The 20,772-nt window shown below is 44.1% G+C and overlaps 1 pseudogene; it reads left to right on the top strand.

Moving 5' to 3' along the window:
• The first annotated feature begins 5,031 nt into the window (after window positions 1–5,031).
• Window positions 5,032–5,149, top strand: LOC126472078 (5S ribosomal RNA; annotated as a pseudogene).
• The last annotated feature ends 15,623 nt before the right edge of the window (window positions 5,150–20,772 follow it).

The raw sequence follows: 20,772 nt of genomic DNA, 5'->3' as shown, positions 1-20,772 counted from the left end.
ACACCATTTACTTCTTATCAGGAACAGGTTGGTATTCATTGGGCAAATATATTGTACTAGAACTGACATGTGATTACATTTTCACGCACTTTGAGTGCATAGATCCTGAGAAATCAGTACCCAGAACAACCACGTCTGACCATATTAACGGCCTTGATACGCCCGGGCATTGAGTCAAACAGAGCTTGGATGGCGTGTACAGCTACAGCTGCCCATGCAGCTTCAACACGATACCACAGTTCATCAAGAGTAGTGACTGGTGTATTGTGACGAGCCAGTTGCTCGGCCACCATTGACCAGACGTTTTCAGTTGGTGAGAGATCTGGAGAACGTGCTGGCCAGGGCAGCAGTTGAACATTTTCTGTATCCAGAAAGGTCCGTACAGGACCTGCAACATGCGGTCGTGCATATCCTGCTGAAATGTAGGGCTTCGCAGGGATCGAATGAAGGGTGGACCCACGGGTCGAACACATGTTCAAAGTGTCGCCAGTGCGAACAAGAGGTGACCGAGATGTGCAACCAACGGCACGCCATACCATAACGCCGGGTGATACGCCAGTATGGCGATGACGAATACACGCTTCCAATGTGCGTTCACCGCGATGACGGCAAACATGGATGCGACAGTCATGATGCTGTAAACAGAACCTGGATTCATCCGAAAAAATGACGTTTTGCCATTCGTGCGCCCACGTTCGTCGTTGAGTACAGCATCGCAGGCGCTCCTGTCTGTGATGCAGCGTCAAGGGTAACCGCAGCCATGGTCTCCGAGCTGATAGTCCATGCTGCTGCAAACGTCGTCGAACTGTTCTTGCAGATGGTTGTTGTCTTGCAAACGTCCCCATCTGTTGACTCAGGGATCGAGACGTGGCTGCACGATCCGTTACAGCCATGCGGATAAGATGCCTGTCACCTCGACTGTTAGTGATACGAGGCCATTGGGATCCAGCACGGCGTTCCGTATTACCCTCCTGATCCCACCGATTCCATATTCTGCTAACAGTCATTGGATCTCGACCAACGCGAGCAGCAATGTCGTGATACGATAAATCGCAATCGCGATAGGCTACAATCCGACCTTTATCAAAGTCGGAAGCGTGATGGTACGCATTTCTCCTCCTTACACGAGGTATCACAACTTTTCACCAGGCAACGTCGGTCAACTGCTGTTTGTGTGTGAGAAATCGGTTGGAAACTTTTCTCATGTCAGCACGTTGTAGATGTAGCCACCGGCGCCAACCTTATGTGAATGCTCTGACAAGCTAATCATTTGCATATCACAGCATCTTCTTCCTGTCGGTTAAATTCCGCGTCTGTAGCGCGTCATCTTCGTGGTGTAGCAATTTTAATGGCCAGTAGTGTAATTGATACCAGAAAACGTTAGAATGATTCATCTTCTACACCAAGACCATTTTCATGAAGAAGAGTCCGTCGAAACTTCATCTCATCCAATTGCAATGTAACAGCAGGGTTGACTGCCAATCACCCACCCATTAGACGCTTCAATACACAGATACCTTCACAAAATGCCGCTTCACATACAGACTGCACCGTCTCTACTGGCACCTTCACCGGCTTCTAATGGACGACTGCAGTGGTTTTCAGATAAACAAATATCACTAGTGCAATAACGGATCTCCAAATAACCCCTCAAGAGGTTGTGGTGTAAATGTGTTTGGTACAGCCCATGTACTTTCTGTGGAAGTTCACATGCCAGAGTACTTTAGGAAAACAAACTAGTCAAACGCTGAAACATCACGAGCAAAGTGAAAGCGCTGCACAGAAATGTGAAAACATACACTCAGTCAACCAAGCTGAGAAAACATTAGAAATCAAGTCATTCACATCATGATTGTGAACACAGGAGCGAAATAGAATAAGGGTGGTCACACCACGTGTGGGAGAACTAAGTTATTAGGGTAGTACCTTGCAATAATATAGCAATTTCACTTTTGTAGCAGTACTTCATCTCTCAAGTAATCTCTGTTTACGCATTTAGTTGATGATCTACCTTTCAAATTTCTGAATCTATTGAGAGTGATACTATAAGCAGTGGTCACGTATTTTAAAACAGCATTTTTGTTTTAACCAATGTGTACAGCAATCTGCGAGCTTTTCACAGTTCACTGTGTGTTATGCTTACAAAAACCCGACTATCATCAATGCCCGTTTCACTAACAAATGCATTGAAAGTGAACGTCCTGGTGTAAATATACAGATGCAAGGCATACGCGTTTGAGATCTGAATTTAACAGTATGCTGCTGATATCGTAGTAATGTCATGAACAAGAACAGAACAGAACATTATATCACTTCAGTCTCTCACAATAACTGTCAAGCAAATAGCTAAAGAAACAAGACTACCAAGCATTGCACTCACTTTTAGAAACCCATATACAATTTCTGACATATACCTCCAAGGCCATCGAGTGTGCGATGTCCTTATGTATACAGATTTTATGGAAGCCATATGAAGCTCACCCATCAGAACACTTCGGAAGAACTCTTTACAGTGACTTTCGTACATGTTATTCACTCGCTAGGAATGTGACAGACCAACACAATAAACTACGTAGACGAAACATGCTATACCTGGTCTACATACCCCTATACTGTTACCCTGCAATTAGTAACCAGCATTCACGTATCTAAACCAGAATCATATTCCATCAGTTACTTATAGCTAACCTACTTCTCCCAATACTATTTCAAGTCTGCAAACATGTTATTCCCTCATCAGAATATGATACAATTAAGACTTAGCAGGTCATTGGTGAATTTGTGATGTTACTTATGGGTACTAACCTACACGGATCTGTAGCACATTCCATCAACTTTATAGCTCACAAACACTTGGTTGGTTGATTCGGGGGGAATGGACCAAACAGCGAGGTCATCGATCCCATCGGATTAGGAAAGGGTAGGGAAGATAGTCGGCCGTGCCATTTCAAAGGAACCATTCCGGCATTTGCCTGAAGCGATTTAGGGAAATCACGGAAAACCTAAATCATGATGGCCGGATGCAGGTTTGAACCATCATCCGAGTCCAGTGTGCAAACCACTGCGCCATCTCGCTCGGTCACAAACATTTGATAGCTAGTGCAACGTGTGTGGTTGCTAGATTTCCCATTTCCCACTGGGTTTTCCCTGACATCACGCTGAAAGTAGGTCATATGTACTATGTTCACAAATGAAGATGCTCAGTCACGCAGCTAGATTCCCCTTCCTCCTACGTAATTCACGTTTTTATAGTTCATCTGTCTTACAGGGTAATTTGTTACACTTTCACTGTAACATGGGGTAATTTGTTATAATTTTGCTGTAATGTGGAGCAACTTGTTACAATTTCGTTGTTCCATAGAACAATTTCTTACAATTCTTTTCTGTAATCTGGAGCGATTTGTTAAATTTTCACTGTAACATGGGGCAACTTGTTACAATTTCACTGTAACATGGGACGTTCTGTTACAATTTTGCAGTAACATCAAGTAATTTGTAACTGCTCTTTCTTTGACATGTGGAATGTTATTACGGTTTCACTTTAACATGGAGTAATATGTTACAATTTCGCTGGGACAACGTTGATGTATGAGGCGATCTGATGCAGTTTCATGCCATGCTCATCTGTAATCAAATATAAAAGGACGACATTTGGACAATTTGTTACATTCTGCTACAAACAATGTAACAAATTACCTGTGTCATCTGCAGAACCTTATTTTGTATGTTCTTTGTGAAGCCATGATGAGAAATTACAATAAGAAGACAAACAGAGACATAACATGAAAGGAAACATGTAGCAAAGCGGCGATCAAAGTAATATAAGGTCTTCGCTGACAAATATAACTAATAACTATGGAATAAATTTCATGCCACTTCAGCGAATCTGTCAAAAAACAAAACTGACTCTACCAATGACCCTAATGCAGTTGTGCCTAATGTTTACTAAAAATTATTACCAAGTTTGTTTGAAATCTCAACGAAAATATAGCATTCTTGCTAAAAGGGAAATCTGAAACGAAGTTGGTGTTGGAAGAAGCATTTAAACCCAATCCTCAACCCCTACAGAGATTGATTCAAGAAAGACAGCTATTCAGAAAGGAGAAGAAGAAAAAAATGGTTCAAATGGCTCTGAGCACTATGGGACTTAACATCTATGGTCATCAGTCCCCTAGAACTTAGAACTACTTAAACCTAACTAACCTAAGGACATCACACACATCCATGCCCGAGGCAGGATTCGAACCTGCGACCGTAGCAGTCGCGCGGTTCCGAACTGAGCGCCTAGAACCGCGAGACCACCGCGGCCGGGGGGCAAATATTCATTGTAAGATATAAATAGGTATGGCAAAACATTATATTTCACAGAAGAATATAACAAAGCCCTTGGAGTAGGAGCAAATATCCCCAACAGTTCAAAATACAAAAACATTACTAAACCGCTACTGGAGGGTGTACCTGGCAATGGTGTTATAGATATTCCGAATAAGAATATTAGCAACAATCAATGTTCACAATACATCAACTATAATGCAGAAACAGAGCGATTAATCTGATGCTCAAAACGGCTTGATCATTGGCTTTCGAACCAATGGTGGAAGCATTTTCAAAATAGCTATGTCTGTAAACTCTTCAAATGTCGCCATGGTTAAAGTATAGCGTATATGGAAAAAAGCACTATCCAAAACCAGCTGCTGAGATGTGTGTGGGGTAATATACGAGCAACTCCTGAACAACAGACCACTCAAATCAACCAGGGGGTGTATCCTCAACGACTGTTCAGCGAACATTGCTGCATGTGGGTCTCTGCAGCAGGCTCCTGGTTCGTGCAATCATCCTGACTGCTGTTCATCAGTGACAAAGGCTGGAATTTGCACTCCAGTGCTGTAACTAGAGACCCACTGCGTGGTGAAAGGTGGTCTTCTTACATGAATCACTTTTTATACTCTATTGACTCCACTGAACAGATGGCCGTTAGCATGAACAGCGTGGGATGTCTGACAGCAAATACCCTCCAGCTATTATCAAAAGGGCAACGGCCTTGCCGCAGTGGATACACCGGTTCCTGTCAGATCACGGAAGTTAAGCGCTGTCGGGCGTGGCCGGCACTTAGATGGGTGACCATCCGGGCCGCCATGTGCTGTTGCCATTTTTCGGGGTGCATTCAGCCTCGTGATGCCAATTGAGGAACTACTCGACCGATTAGTAGCGGCTCCGATCAAAGGAAACCATCATAACGACCGGGAGAGCGGTGTGTTGACCACACGCCCTTCCTATCCGCATCCCCATCTGAGGATGACACGGCGGTCGGATGGTCCCGATGGGCCACTTGTGGCCTGATGACGGAATGCTTTATTATCAAAAGGGTCCAGACCAGAGGAGTGAGTGTTAGAGCCTGGGGAATGTTTATTGGCATCCTCTGGCTGATCTCATCATTCTGGAAGGCACAATGGACCAACACAAGTATGCATCTATCTTTGAAGCCCATGTCTACCCCTACATGCAGTTTATTTCTCCTCAGCACGATGACATCCAACAGCAGGATAATGCAATATGTCACATGTGCGTGGTTTGAAGAGCACCATGATGAGTTTACTGTACTCCCCTGGCCACCAAACTCCCCAATTTTAAACCTGAGAACCTGTGGGACTTCGTTATTTGGGTTGTTCGTACCATGGATACCCAACTGAGAAACCTAGTGCAGCTGGCCACGGTACTGGAGTTGGCATGGCTCTACTATCCCTGTCGATACCTTCCAGGTCCTCATTGATTCTCTTCCTGCTACAAAACGTGACTATTGAGGCTTTTGTCCGATGGTCACATTTAATATGACTTTACAGTATATGAGATTTAGACAACTTACAGTATGTGGATCCTCTACATGTGTTGAAATATTCATAGGAGAGTAAAGGTTTCAAATATTATTTGAGGATCATTGTGACAATCCATTAGGTCATAAATTTTTACCTCCATAGTATTGTCACAAAATTGTTCTGTTTTGTACATGAGGACATTTAAATACTTCTTGCTATAGTGTGTGACACTTTCAATGTAATTTATGCCACCAATGCAAATACTAAGACTGTCTGAGTTCACCTTGTCTTCATCCCAAGAATTCAGGACACATTGAGCAGTTTAGAACAGGAGCCGGCCGCTGTGACCGAGCGGTTCCATGTGCTTCAGTCTGGAACCACGCGGCTGCTACGGTCGCAGGTTCGAACCTGGCCTCGGGCATGGACGTGTGTGATGTCCTTAGGTTAGTTAGGTTTAGTTTTGGGGACTGATGACCTCAGAAGTTAAGTCCCATAGTGCTTAGAGTCATCTGAACCATTTTTTAGAACAGGACACGTCGAGACTCTGAACTAACACTGAGTCACAGTTATGTCATGAAACAGGCAACCAGAATCTGCCTAGGGCCACTGCAAGAATCAAACAGCTTAAAAATTAAACTGTGGATAGGTGAACCATATAAGATATCTGTGGGGTGGACGCTGCTCCCCAAGAGCTCCAAACTGTTCTGCACCAAGTTGGATACTGTGTCCTGGACTGTGCTGCACAGACTGAGTATTGCATCCGATGTATCAAACCACATATCACATAGTCCATGTATTGCATATAGAGAAGTGTGCTGCTGCTATTGGATGGTACTTTCCTTAACATAAGGGTAGTTCTCACGGGGATCTGTATGAGAACAGAATACATAGCTGGATCAGACTAATCAGGGGAATTTCTTTTCATTTTTCGACAGCATCGCTGTAGTGTCATGAAATTTAATCCATATTTACTTGCGATATTCTTCAATGAAGAACACACTATTACTTCATTCGCCACTTCATTACATGTTTCTTTTTGTCTTACGTCTCCGTTTGTCTAAAACTGTCAATATGTCATCCTTTTATATTCGATTGCAGATAAGCATTGAACGAAATTATGTCAAACTGCCACGTAGCAGAGAAAATTGTAAGAAATTAACCCATGTTAAATCAAACTGTAACAAAGTACCCCATGTTACAGCAAAAATTGTAACAAATTGTCCCATGTTACATTAAAACTGCAACAAATTCCCTCATGCTAATCGTCGGATGTTACAGTGAAATTGTAACAAAATTCCCCACGTTGAAGCGAAAGTGAAACTAAAAACCTCCAGTTATAACAAAAAATTTAACAGAATGCCTCTTGCTAAAGTTAACTTCCAATAGATTACTCTATGTTACATGTGCATTGTAACAAAATTTCCCTTTACAGTGAATCAGAAATAAAGTGATTTATTTAAAGGGGTAAAGCTTATAAGACAAGTTACCATCTCGGATTTTATACTTAACTCAAGCGGTCATCTTGGATTCTAAACTTGGCACATATGACTCACTTTCACCATGACATTAGTGAACAGCGAGCTGGAGACAGGAAATCTAGCTACCGTGTAGGCTCTACCAACTATGGTATGTTTGCGAACTAGAAAGCACCATCAGAGAGACATATGGCTGCTGCATGTTCAACATAGTCAGGGAAGGATTTCGCCGAGTAGGCGCCACAACCAACTCCATCCGAGATGTCAACTGACGCATCTGACGTCGTACAGCCTTCAGCACCCTCTCTCATCAGAGTGTGACTCACGCGGGCTCCATTCTAGGACATCAGTGGAGCAGTCCCTGCTACCAGCCAAAGCAGAGCGACCTCCAGTGCACCCTCTGCCTACACTTACTCCCAATACAGTTGTCTCTCTGATGAACCAGCAGTTCTTGTCACCATGCCCTTGGACGAAGTTATGGACTCCCAGTGGATCCCTTAACCATCACTTACGTCACCATGGCAGAACCTATGATCCTCCTTCCTTCAAGATGCAGCTAGCAAAAATTGAGGTATTTCGACCCACACATGCTGTCGCAAACAGTGAAGGATGGTGTATTCGTCAGTGGCACAGGATACAGTAAGGAAGAGATGATTTGTCTACTCACATAGGAGGTGGGGTGTATTAAATGGGGATCTTTTCAGAAGAGAGGCGCTACGATCGACAGATATATCAGTTGCCATGTTATATCAGGTGCGGTTGCAGTGTGAGTTTTCCTGAGGTATAGAGAAACGAGGCACAATGATAACGATATGATACCATGTGTGTGCATGTGCTACTTGTCCAGCTCCAACTGGCCCAACATCCTTATGAGTACCGACTTCATAACGGACTTGATTTTTTCTGTGGGATATGCTCTGGTTGGTTTTCATATTGCTCTCGCTACCTTACTTTCAGAATGGAGATTATTATGATTTAGACTAGCAACTCAGTAACTTGTGATTGTCAGTGTAAGGAAAAAGTAAATTACGTTGTATCAACAGCACAACATATTCAGCTCTTCAGACATGGAAGAGTCAGTAGAGATCTCGGCAGCAATTGTTGTGCCCTCAGTTGTATTGTGAAAACGGCATTGGTTCTAAAGGTCTATCACCACATTGTGTGGGTCATGTAGCTCCTTAGTGGACCTCTGTATGGCTCCAGCAGACATCGTACCAGATAGCTTACCTGACGATTCACAAATAAGCTATCCGACAGTCATTAATACACTAGTACCATCTGTTTTTCTGAGGTCCATCCTCTACAGCTACATCCACATACGCACTATCTCATGAAAATTATCCAGAATCCCTGTCTAATGTAGAACTGACCACTAGACGTCACAAGAGGAGGACCTCCCCCCTCCCCCCAGCGGGAGGTATTGTGTTGTTAGTAGAGAAGCAGTAACAGCAGACTGGATCGATCAGAAGATATGAGTGACTTCGAACGTGGACTAGTCATTGGATATCACCAGTGTAACTAATACATCAGGAGCATTCAGCTCTTATAAAGGTTCCCAAGTCGACTGTTAGTGACGTGATTATGAAGGAAGGAAGGAAGAAACACAGCTAAACCAGGACTAGGCAGAACTCATGTACCGATGGACAGAGAAAGTCGACCGTTGGGGAGGGTAGTTGTAAACAGTCACAGGATATCAGCAGAAGCAATCACTCGTGCCGGCCACTGTGGCCGAACGGTTCTAGGCGCTTCAGTCCGGAACCACGCGGCTACTACGGTCGCAGGTTCGAATCCTGCCTCGGGCATGGATGTGTGTGATGTCCTTAGGTTAGTTAGGTTTACGTAGTTCTAAGTCTAGGGGACTGATGACCTCAGATGTTCAGTCCCATAATGCTCAGAGCCATTTGAGCATTTGAATCTCTCGTGATTTCCAAAGTGTTACCAGCAGTCCAGCTATCGCAGTGATTGTGAGTAGGGAATTAAAAAGAATGGGGTACAAGGTCAAGAAGCCAGACATTTCTACAGTCAGTGTTACACAATGTTTGAGCTGGTGTAAAGAACGACGCCACTGAACAGTGCATGACTAGAAACCCGTGATTTGGAGTGAAGAATCACGCGATACTCTGCGGCAATCCGATAGAAGGGTTTGGGTTTGGCAGATGTCTGGAGAATGTTACCGCCATCATGTGTAGTACCAACAGTGCATACAAAGGAGGTGTGTTACGACATGAGGGTGTTCTTCGTCGTTATGATGTGGTACCGTTATTTCAATTAAGGAAATGTTAATTGCTTAATAATATGAACGCGTTCTATAGCATTGTGTACAGCCTACAGTTGAGGAAGAGTTTGGAGACAATGATTGTTTGTATCACCTATCAGAAAGCAGCTTCTGTGGGACAATAGTTTGTGAACAATAACGTTCCAGGAATCTACTGAACTTCCCAGAGTCCTGACCTGAGCCCCATGGAATACTTCTGAGATGAGATAGAACGTCGACTTTGCTCCAGATCCTAGCGTCCAGTATCACTACATTCTCTGGTTTCGGCTTTTGATGAGGAATCGGCTGCCATTCGTCCACTGACATTCGGACACCTCACTGAAATGGTCCACAGCAGAATTCAGTCCATGATATAGGCAAACAGACACCCTACTTTAATGTCCACTAATAGGTGTGCAGGTACGTTTGATTGGGTAGTATATGATATGTCCACCAAAGGTGGCATCGAAAAATTACGCAGGTAGAAAATGAGTATGAAGTTTACTGTAAAATACATAAACAATTTTCTCTCATGAGAGTTAGTTTGGCACACAATGACTGTGGCATGCTTTGTGAACAGACACTGGATTGTGGAACTTTAAATTTACTGTGACATTTTCAAGTCGTCAGACATTATTAATGTTTTTTCAGCGTTCAAGAAGTGACTGGTTTTCAGTTAAACTCTGGAAGAGACGTGCAAAAGTAGAAGTAACAACAGGATGAGCAAAATTTGAAGTCCTGAAGAGAAACAAAGAAGTTTAAGGCTAGCGTACAGCCGACGAAAAACTAAGACAAATGTTACAAAGTCCAGTTTCTGGTTGCGACATCTGAGACATGTTATCTTCTGTGTAGAGACCGCAAATCGTGTATGTCCATATCTCGCAGATCCTGGAGGTGAAGATCGACATGGACGGTGTCGTTGTCGTAGAGGAGGCTCCAGAGTGAGATCCTGATTTGGGAATGCTTTTCAATTGGCACCTTCGTCAGAAAACTCACTCAGAGCGATCTCCTTGGGCATAGTCCAGGCAGCAGCGTAGATAGTGCCGAAGTACCAGGATACTGCAGGTACGACTTTCAGTCACATTGCCACAGAGGAGAAAAGGTCCATGGGTCCTAGTGGTGCTTGGGTTGCCACCTGGTGGCAACCTGTCGTCGTTGTTGCGGGTGGAGAGATCATTCCAGCAATACCAGTAGCCCTGGATCTCTGGATGTCGCAGCTGCTTGCAGTTTTTTGTGGCCAACTGTGTTGTACTAGGCGAGTACCTCGAAGAGCACTTTGTTCTCAGCAGTGTGGCCCATGATGAACTTGGCATCCAATGGACGGTTGACTATGACTACCTCAGCGGCGAAATCCAGGCAGAAGCAGATTTCAGGATCTGTGGCTCAGAGGCAGATGCGGGAGGAGGCCAGCATTAGCATGTTGGCTTATTAAACAGTGCTAAACGTCATAATTATAACTTGAAAGAAACAGAGCCCACCGCTGAAGGTGGCGTGCCATTTTGGTTGGAATATTTTCCAACCTTTTCAAAGGTGGGAGAAATGGCTTATGGTCAGTGAACAGTGTGAAATGAAGGCTGTAGACATAGTCATGAAACTTTTTAGTTCTAATATTATTGCTTGAGCCGATTTTTCTATGTGACTGTAGTTACACTCTGAAGTAGAGAGAGACTTAGACACAAGTGCAGTTGGTTGTTCCGCCCCATCACTCACATGTGAACAGGTCGCTCCCAGCCCATAGACTGATGGATCAGCTGCCAAGATTATGGGCGTGGTGGGGTTATATACTGTGAGGGAAATTGGGGTGGAAGGGGGCCTGTTTCCACTCCCTGAAATGTGGAATAAATCTACGGTAGTAACAGATCCGGCACAACAAAAAAAATGGCTCTGAGCACTATGGGACTTAACTTCTGAGGTCATCAGTCCCCTAGAACTTAGAACTACTTAAACGTAACTAACCTAAGGACATTACACACATCCATGCCCGAGGCAGGATTCGAACCTGAGACCGTAGCGGTCGCGCGGTTCCAGACTGTAGAGCCTAGAACCGCTCGGCCACTTCGGCCGGCTCTGGCACAACACTGATTGGATGAAGGATTCGGCCAAGAATAGGTCATCTACCACTGCACTGTCTCGATATACTGTGGGGTAAGACAGATACCTGATGCACTAAAAACATAACTCAAGTTTTTCCACTTAGCGAACAATAAACAGCACTTGCCTTAATGTATTTGAGGTTGACCTGTTTGAGGACTGGAACTTTAATAGTGGCAACTATTTATTTACAGCTCGTACAAAGTAGATACGTGTTTCAAAGTTTTACTGACCTTTAAAGTCACCAGAATTGTGTATAACCCGTTGCCAGTAATGTGTAAGTCGTAGGATACTCTTAGCAGTGCCAGTTGTGTTGACAGTTCGAGCGGCGCGGTCTATTGGCCGACGAATTTGTAGCAGTTCTGAAGCGAATGCCGTGGAGTGTTTCCTTCAGTTTAGAAATCGAGTTGAACTTATTAGGGCTTAAGTCAGAGGAGTGCAGTAGGTGGTATAGCACTTAATAGCCCCATCAGTCAAACAAATCAGTAACAGCTTGCACTGTACATGTTTGAGCATTGTCCTACAAAATGATAGTCAGGTCCTGTAGAAAGTGTCATCACTTCTGTCTCTAAGCTGTTCATTTTTGGAACACAACCTACGTCCAGCTTAGAGACAGAAGTGATGACACTTTCTGCAGGACCTGACCATCATTTTGCAGGACAATGCTCAAACACGTCAAGTGCAAGGTGTTACTGATTTGGTTGACTGATGGGGCTGCTAAGTGCCTTACCACCTACTGCAGAAAGTGTCATCACTTCTGTCTCTATTCTGTTCATTTTTGAAACACAACTTATGACGAGCTTAGAGATAGACGTGATGACACTTTCTGCAGGACGAGACCATCATTTTTCAAGACAATGCTCAAGCACGTAAAGTGCAAGGTGTTACTGATTTGTTTGAGTGATGGGGCTGCTAAGTGCTTTACCACCTACAGGACTCCCCTGACTTACACCCTCGTAAGTTCAACTCAACACTTCACGGCATTCGCTTCAGAACTGCTACAAATTCGTCGGGCAACACACAGCGCCGCTCAAACTGTCAACACAACTGGCACTGTTAAGAGTACCCTACGACTTACACATCGCTGGCAACGGGTTATACACAATTCTGGTGACTACTTTGAAGGTCAGTAAAACTTAGAAACACGTATCTATTTTGTATGAGCTGTAAATAAAGTTCCAACCCTCGTATATATGAGGGCTATTCAGGAAGTAAGGAATGATAGGTCGCGAAATGGAAACCACAGTGAAAATCACAACTGTTTTATTTGCAACCGTTAGCTACACCTTCCAGAGACTTCTCTACACAGTCGCTGCTCAGACTTAGACATCTGTCGTAGCGTTGTACCAACTTTTCAATTCCCTCGTTATAGAAGACAGCCACCAGTGCTTTTCGACAATTTTCTACTCTGGACTGCATCTCGTTGTCTGTGTCAAAATATTGTCTTCATAGCCAGCGGTTCATTTGAGCAGAGATGAACCTCAAGGGTAGCCAATTACGGGCTGCATTGTGAGTGATCAAACACTTCCCATCGAAAACGCTGCAGGAGCATCTTCATTGTCCCTGCACAGTGCAGCCGAGAATTGTCGTGTAGAACGAACTGCATGACAGTAATGATATGTGGATTGCATAGCTTCAGGCGGAATCTTTCGCCATGCCCTCATACTTGGCGGGAGACGCTAATTTATAGCCACCTTTACGTTCTCACTGTGAGCTCAGAACTGAAAAGAGCGACGTGATGCGATCGACAGGCATATTAGAGACAGTGCCCAACGCATCTGTGCAAAGCTTCATCAGATTTTCACTGTAGTTTCCATTTCGCGGCCGATCCTTCCTTACTTTCCGAATAACCCTCGCATATTTGCGTGTGTGTGTGTGTGTGTGTGTGTGTGTGTGTGTGTGTTTGGGTGTGTGTGTGTGTGTGTGTGTGTGTGTGTGTGTGTGTGTGTGTGTGTGTGTGTGTGTGTGTGACGAGAACGTCATGTAAATAGTTCTCCATGTCTAGCACACTGTGTGAGAAGTGCTTGAGATAGCATTGAAAAATGACTGGAGCACTAGCAATGCCAAACAGAGGGCTATCATACTGAAATGATTCGAGGAGAGTATTGATCATGAAGAAACATGAGGTACGTACAGTCAACAGAAGCATTAGATACACATCACAGAGGTCAATCTCGGTACACACTTTGGCATATGTGAAGTGCATAATTGTGCCCTCTACCTTTGGAACAGGATAAGTGTCGTACAAGATTAGGCATTAATGGTGATCTTGCAGTCCCCGCAAATGCAAAAAGGGTGGCCCATTGGTTATAAGAAACAAGAGTGAGAATACGTTCATTCTGCAATTGCTGTAGTTCCAGCTGAACTTTGTCTCTGGCTCTGAAGAACTTCAGTGTCGCTCATGGGAGAAGGGCCACATGTCTCTTGAAATATTTGACACCTGAAGAGTGTTGATTGAACACTGAGCTAAATTTGGAAGAGAGGTCTTTTAGGCAGGGGTTGGCGCCCAGCAACTTGACAGTAGCTGCATAGTCGTGGATTCCAAAACCAAGAGTGCTGAATGGATCCAGGCCCAAGAGACATATGGCTTCAGGAACCTCGACGACCAAATCCTGGCTGTGAGGGCAATCAAATGGTACTGAACTTGGGCTCTAAATTGGCTGTTGACTTTAATAATATCATTACTGTAACTGTGCAACAATGTGTCAGAAGGTTGAAGGGGAGACAACACCATGTGATAATAAGATTGCCAATCTATAGTGGTCACTGATAACCTCGTGCCTGTCTGTAGTTAGATAGGCACATTGTTGGTGTCTATTGTGAGCATTAGAGATTCCTCTGAGTGTGGAAGCACAGATTGATGTAGGATTCGTCCAAGAATAGGTCCACCCTGTCATCCGCCGTTGCATCTGAGGGGTCTGTACATTCACAGCCGACATTCATTTTTAGCACTGCTTGGCACACTTCATCCCTAAGTCCAGATTTCCCATGGGAGCTGAATTCAGCACGCCAGTAGTGGCACTGGTTGCTCTGGTGACTAATGAAACACTGGCTGCAGAAAAAGGGATGTTTAGGGCGGCATCTGGCCACTAAGTCTTTGCCTGAATTGTGTGAATCTGACCTGGCTGGGAGGTATGACTGGGGATGAAGGCGGTGTATTTGTTGGGCAGCGAACACTTTAGATGGGTCCTGCATGGTGGCTGACGATCTCAGAGACATTTCAAAAGCTCTGATAATGGGGAAACTTCAGTTTAAGGAGATCTGTGCATAGTTTTTTGTCTGGGATGTGCATGAGAATCATGTCCTGGAGCAAGGAGCATATGGTTGCTTACACGGAGGATAATTACACTGGAAATGGCAGTCGCATAATAAACTCTGGAGGCAGGTGATCCATTCGCGGAAAGGTTGTCTGTTAAGTTTATGGCAGGTGAAAACTTGTGCCAGGCTGCCGCCACTTGCATCTGGGACTCAAATTATTCTAACAAACTGGACTTCAACCTTTTAAAGGACAGAGTGTGAGGTTCCACTTCCAGTTTAAGTTATTGCAAGAGGCAGTAAATGTCTGGGCCCACATACGCCAGAAAGGTATGCTGCTGGGTATCACCTGAGATGCCGTGGGCTAATAAGTGCTGTTCCACATCCACAACATAGTCTGCCTGTGGTCTGACATCGTTGTCGAACTGCTGGAACAGCGCAGGTGCGGTCCAGAAGCCCTTGACCATAGTGTCGATCTGGGAGACGCGATAGGAGGGCTCCGGAAGCGATGTGGAGATGGCCAACAGCTACTTCATCAAGAGTTAATGAGTGCACTGCATCTGCTGGAGCATAACAACACCTATGCAGAGACGTCCACCAGGACTGCAATGCTGGAAGCAATGTGACAGTAAATCTATGCAAAAAAAAATTGAAAATTAGAATAACAAGGCGTATACCACTTTCTGGAGCCAAAAGATTTTAAAGTCGGTTAACCACCGAGCTTTTTATAAGGTTTTTGGATTCTCACTCACAAATCCCATTGTGCATACAAAAACATCACCGTAAAGAGAAAAAGTGAATGTAGAAACCAACGAAACTTGCAGAACTAGCACTCCTGGAAGAAATGGCTTATCCTTTCTTCCAGGAGTGCTAGTTCTGCAAGTTCCGCAGAAGAGCTTCTGTCACGTTTGGAAGGTAGGAGACGAGGTACTGGCAGAATTGATGCTGTGGGGACGGGTCATGAAGCGTGCTTGGGTAACTGAGTCGGTAGAGCACTCAATGGGAAGGTCGACTCAGCAGTGAAAGAGTGAAGGATACAGTCATTGTGTTCATTCGCTTCTCTTTTCACTTCTGACAGGTAATATAACACACTTGAGCACAGCAGTCGCATCGTTCCCCAAGATAGGCGTCACTATATCTTCCTCAAAACTTACAGATGGTGTTCTATGAGAAATTATGAACGGCTTAAATTCCAGTGATGCATTGGTTATTTTAATCCATCGAGCAGATGGAGCAGTATACGAAAGAAGGCCGCTGAAATAGATGTTAAATAAGGCTAACTGAAAGCAGTGCGGTCAGCTGGCTGCCATAAAACACTGTGACAGTCCCCAGTTCTTGGTGTACCACATGGGAGAAGTTATTCACAAAGCCTCTGCAGGTCGTTTTAGAAATAGTCTCTTAGTTGGTGGAAAAATTATTTTCACATTGCTGGCAGATGGGCGGCGCTGCATACATTCGGAATCAAATCTGCCGAAATGTAGCTACGTTTCAGACAGAAAGGACTAAGACCACAAAGATTTGATCGGAGAGCAAATGGCATGATTTCCTGTACCAAATACTCTACTTTAGACCATCACCCTAAGAATCAACGACCATAACGAACATTTCCAGCTGATCAATTTGTTCCATCACGACACTAGTGAAAATATGATCCTTGTTACCATACCAGAGGCCTCTGAAAAAGCAGTGGCCTAAGACTTATTTTGAAGTGGCCAGGTCGAAAGTCCCACATTCTATCTGTGCTGTATAGAGAGTAACAGACTGGAGTTTACGTCCAACGAGAGTGAGGTGTTCAAACGGCCATTCACAGTAAAGGAATTAGCTCTTTCAGTGGCTAAGGCTTCTTCACAAAGGCCCGAGAAGTGACACAACAGTATACTATATATTACAACTTACAATCAAAGGAACTGCATCTTCATGCCGTTACCAGAATTTCGACTGATGGCTTCTACATTGATTCGTAGCGGGAAACAGTTCTAATACCCCTTCGAAAATCAAAGGAACTATGGTACAATCACCCTAACATAAGGACTGCAAAAGACCTTTGAGCAACACGTTAACTGTCGTTTTGTCTTTTGAACAGACACTAGCAGAGGCGGAATTTCTGCGGTTTGCATAATCCTCTGAGAGCTTGGTAGCGTCCCTTCATATACACGATTACATTGTGCGCTAAGTACCAGAGGAAGAACGATTGTAGTAGATGAAATGTCGTGTGGCTAGGGCCTCCTGTCGGGTAGACCGTTCGCCTGGTGCAGGTCTTTCGAGTTGACGCCACTTCGGCGACCTGCGCGTCGATGGGGATGAAATGATGATGATTTGGACAACAGAACACCCAGTCCCTGAGCAGAGAAAATCTCCGACCCAGCCGGGAATCGAACCCGGGCCCTTAGGATTGACAGTCTGTCACGCTGACCACTCAGCTACCGGGGGCGGACATTGTAGTAGATAAATCATTGTCAGCCAAGAAGACTGGCAACTAGTAGGAATTATCAAATGGCTCTGAGCACTGTGGGACTTAACTTCTGAGGTCATCAGTCCCCTAGAACTTAGAACTACTTAAACCTAACTAACCTAAGGACATCACACACATTCATACCCGAGGCAGGATTCGAACCTGCGACCGTAGCGGTCGCGCGGCTCCAGACTGTAGCGCCTAGAACCGCTCGGCCACTCCGGCCGTCAGTAGGAATTATCACGCCGACCAACAAATGAGTGAGTGGCGTAGGCAATGTGCTATTCTGTCGAGGAATTACCACAGGCCACAGTAAAACGCATAAGATGTACTTCTTGTCCTCCACGTTCCTTCACTGTTGATTATCTTGTAGTGGTGCCTACTGCAACTGGGTAGAATCCATCAGCTCCTTGTCTGAATCAATGATCACTGCCTGAAATTCGAAAAGTTTGTTTTGGTCCGTATTAAACCATATTAAATTAAGCTAACACACTAAATTTTTCTTTAGGCTTTGGAGGACCTCTCCATCAGAAATCTCGAGGAGATTGGTGTTATGTAGCGCACTCATATGTGGTCACGCACGCCAGCGATAAAGCTAGAATGAAATACTTTTAACACCCCTCATACCCCTCAAACAGTTCGTGATACCGAAACGAGATTTTGGAAAATTATAGCATGCACGAGGAGAGTATTTTGTCACATGGTAAATAAGCGGAAATTTCATATCTACCGTGATATACGAACTGCATAGTTTTGTGATGGGTGCTGTCATTTTTCAGGAGTCATCGATAGCTGGTGAAATTTGAATTAGTGTGGTTTCGCGACGAGATAATTGAAGAAATTACACTTTTACATTCATACCGATAATGTGCCTTTTTGTAATCTTTTGACTTGATCTGTCCTTAGTATAATACAAGTTTCCTGAGAGTTTCACTGATGAACCCTCAAGAATATGCACTTCCATTTTTGTGGTACTGGGTCTCATTCAGTAGCTCAGGTTATCACCTGTATTATGGGAATCTGGGTACTGTTCGCTCATGATCTTCGTTCAATGTAAATTAAACGACTCCTTGTTCTTCAAATACAGAGTCAGCGCCCACTGGAAGACTCGAGGTCACTAAGATATTGCAACCCTTGTGTTGTTAAGAAGAACGATGCAATGTTCCTTCGGACATCTACGCACGTCCGAAGGAAGAGGTACTGCGGCGAGTGCAGTTGTTACGAAATACACGAAATACAAACAACCATCGGCTATATAAGGGAATGACGACAATGAAAATTTTAGCCCAACCGGGACGCGAACCTGGATATCCCACTTTACGTGAGCGGTCGTCTTAACAGCTCTGGCTATCAGTGCACACCTTACGGCGAAACCTAGACTTCCATATGTCGTCGTTCCTGCGCCACAACCTGTACTCGAACACACATTGTGTGATTCCAGTAGAGGAGAGGACATTTTAATTGAAAGTCACTACCTGGTATCGGTGGATAAATACGATATTGCCCTGCGCGGCAATTACATGACGTGTGCACGAGTACAAGTTGTGGCGCAGTAACGACAACATATGGAAGTTTGAGTGTGGTCGTGAGCCGCGTACCGATAGACAAAGAGGTTAAGGCGAAAGCTCGCGTAAAGCGGGAAATCAGGGTTCGAGTCCCAGTCTGGGTCAGATTTTCATTGTCTTCATTCCCTTATACAGCTGATGGTTGTTCGTATTCTCAATCGCGAACACACCTCTTGAGTCGACATGGTGTCCACGTTAGCATGGCAAGACTTTATCTTGTAGTAGCAAAGACCTCCACGACTGGAGGTGCTGCGCCATCCTTTCGGACAGGCTTCAACAGTGTCCGAAGAAAGCTAATAGAGATTTATTGTCACCAAATTGATCTTGCAGTCGTAGAGATACACACTGAATTCCTGACTGGTTATATGTTTGCCAGAGTCTCTTTCCACTTGCAAATAATTCATCTAGGTTTGGATTTACGTCTCTGACGTACAGTTTTTCGGTTATTCGTTATCATCAGAGATCTTACGTTCTGGTGCAAAGCCTACTCCATCTTGGGGCGACAGGCTATGTATCGCGCTCGAATTGCTCAGTCGGTAAGAGTATTATCCGTTGTGGTATCGAGTCCTGTTCCAGCATTCGTTTTTAATCTACCAGGAAGTTAAAAAAAAGCCACGCTCGACTACAAAGGGAAATATTTGTTTTGAAGTCAGTATATGGTTACGTTATGGTATAGGTCTCATGAAACCATAAATAAATTGCAGAAATATGCAACAGTTGGTTAAAACAGTGATCCCTGATGTGAATATATTGCATTTACTTACTTTCCAAAGTTTATTTAGTGTTATTTCCTCCTTATGAAAGGAAATAGCGCACTTAGAAAGTTTTCCTTCTTAAGAAAGGAAAATAAATGCATCTCACGTACATTTAGATAATATATTTTACAGTGAGGAACAAAGCAGTTAATTAAGTTGGTGGAATCTCTCGCTATAAATGGCGTACTCGTAAAACCATAAGAAGTATCACACTAGTCCAGCAACAGCACATGGCAACGCCTGCACGTTGTAACTTCAGTAATGACTGATGGCGCAGAGCCAGTGCCATTACTTGTGGCCATTCGAGGCTGTGCAAATTTCCAAAAATATGCAACGTTCTATTCAGCGACTTTATCAAGACCATCGGAGTGACACATAAACTGGAAAAAGTCGAATTATTTCATATGATTCTAATTGGTCTTGTTCGACATTAAGTGCATCTTTCAAACCGAATTGAATATTTTCGGTTCTATAAAACAAATTGTAACATGACGAAGAATAACAAATAATGAAATATTTATTATTGTGTGCTTACAGTGTAGTAGGAAGAATCCACGATTAAATTTGTAGGTAATTTGAGGTTATACAGGGTGCATCAATTACTACACAAAGGTGCCACTTCTGCCAACAGAACCGAGCGAAGTGGCGCAGTGGTTAGCACGCTGGATTCGCATTCGGGACGATGACGGTTCAAGCCATCCTGATTTAGGTTCTTCAGGATTTCCCTAAATCGCTTCAGGCAAATGCTGGGATAGTTCCTTTGAAAGGGCACGGCCGACTTCATTCCCTAATCCGATGGGGCCGATGACCTCGCTGTTTGGTCCCTCCCCGAACGAACCAACCAACCAACCAAGACCGGACCTTACAAATGTTTTGTAAGCAATATCTCATATAGACAAACTGCAGTTTCCAGTATTCTCCCTCCCATTTGCTTTTAATACAACTGAGCCTGTATGAAAACCGTGAAAAACTTAAAACTGAATGGGCTGTCGGGGATATCAACCGAAAGCCTGTCCCGTGTTTTACATCTCGCTCTATGAGCTAGGAAAGACGAGTGTTGGTTGGAGCCTCTATTTGGTATGCGATTGTGTCAGGTACTGTTGATGCGCACT

The sequence above is a fragment of the Schistocerca serialis genome, chromosome 3, assembly GCF_023864345.2.
Source record: "Schistocerca serialis cubense isolate TAMUIC-IGC-003099 chromosome 3, iqSchSeri2.2, whole genome shotgun sequence".
NCBI classification, from domain to species: Eukaryota; Metazoa; Arthropoda; class Insecta; order Orthoptera; family Acrididae; genus Schistocerca; species Schistocerca serialis.
The sequence above is the reverse complement of the archived record's forward strand: the minus strand, read 5'-3'. Positions and strand labels throughout refer to the sequence as shown.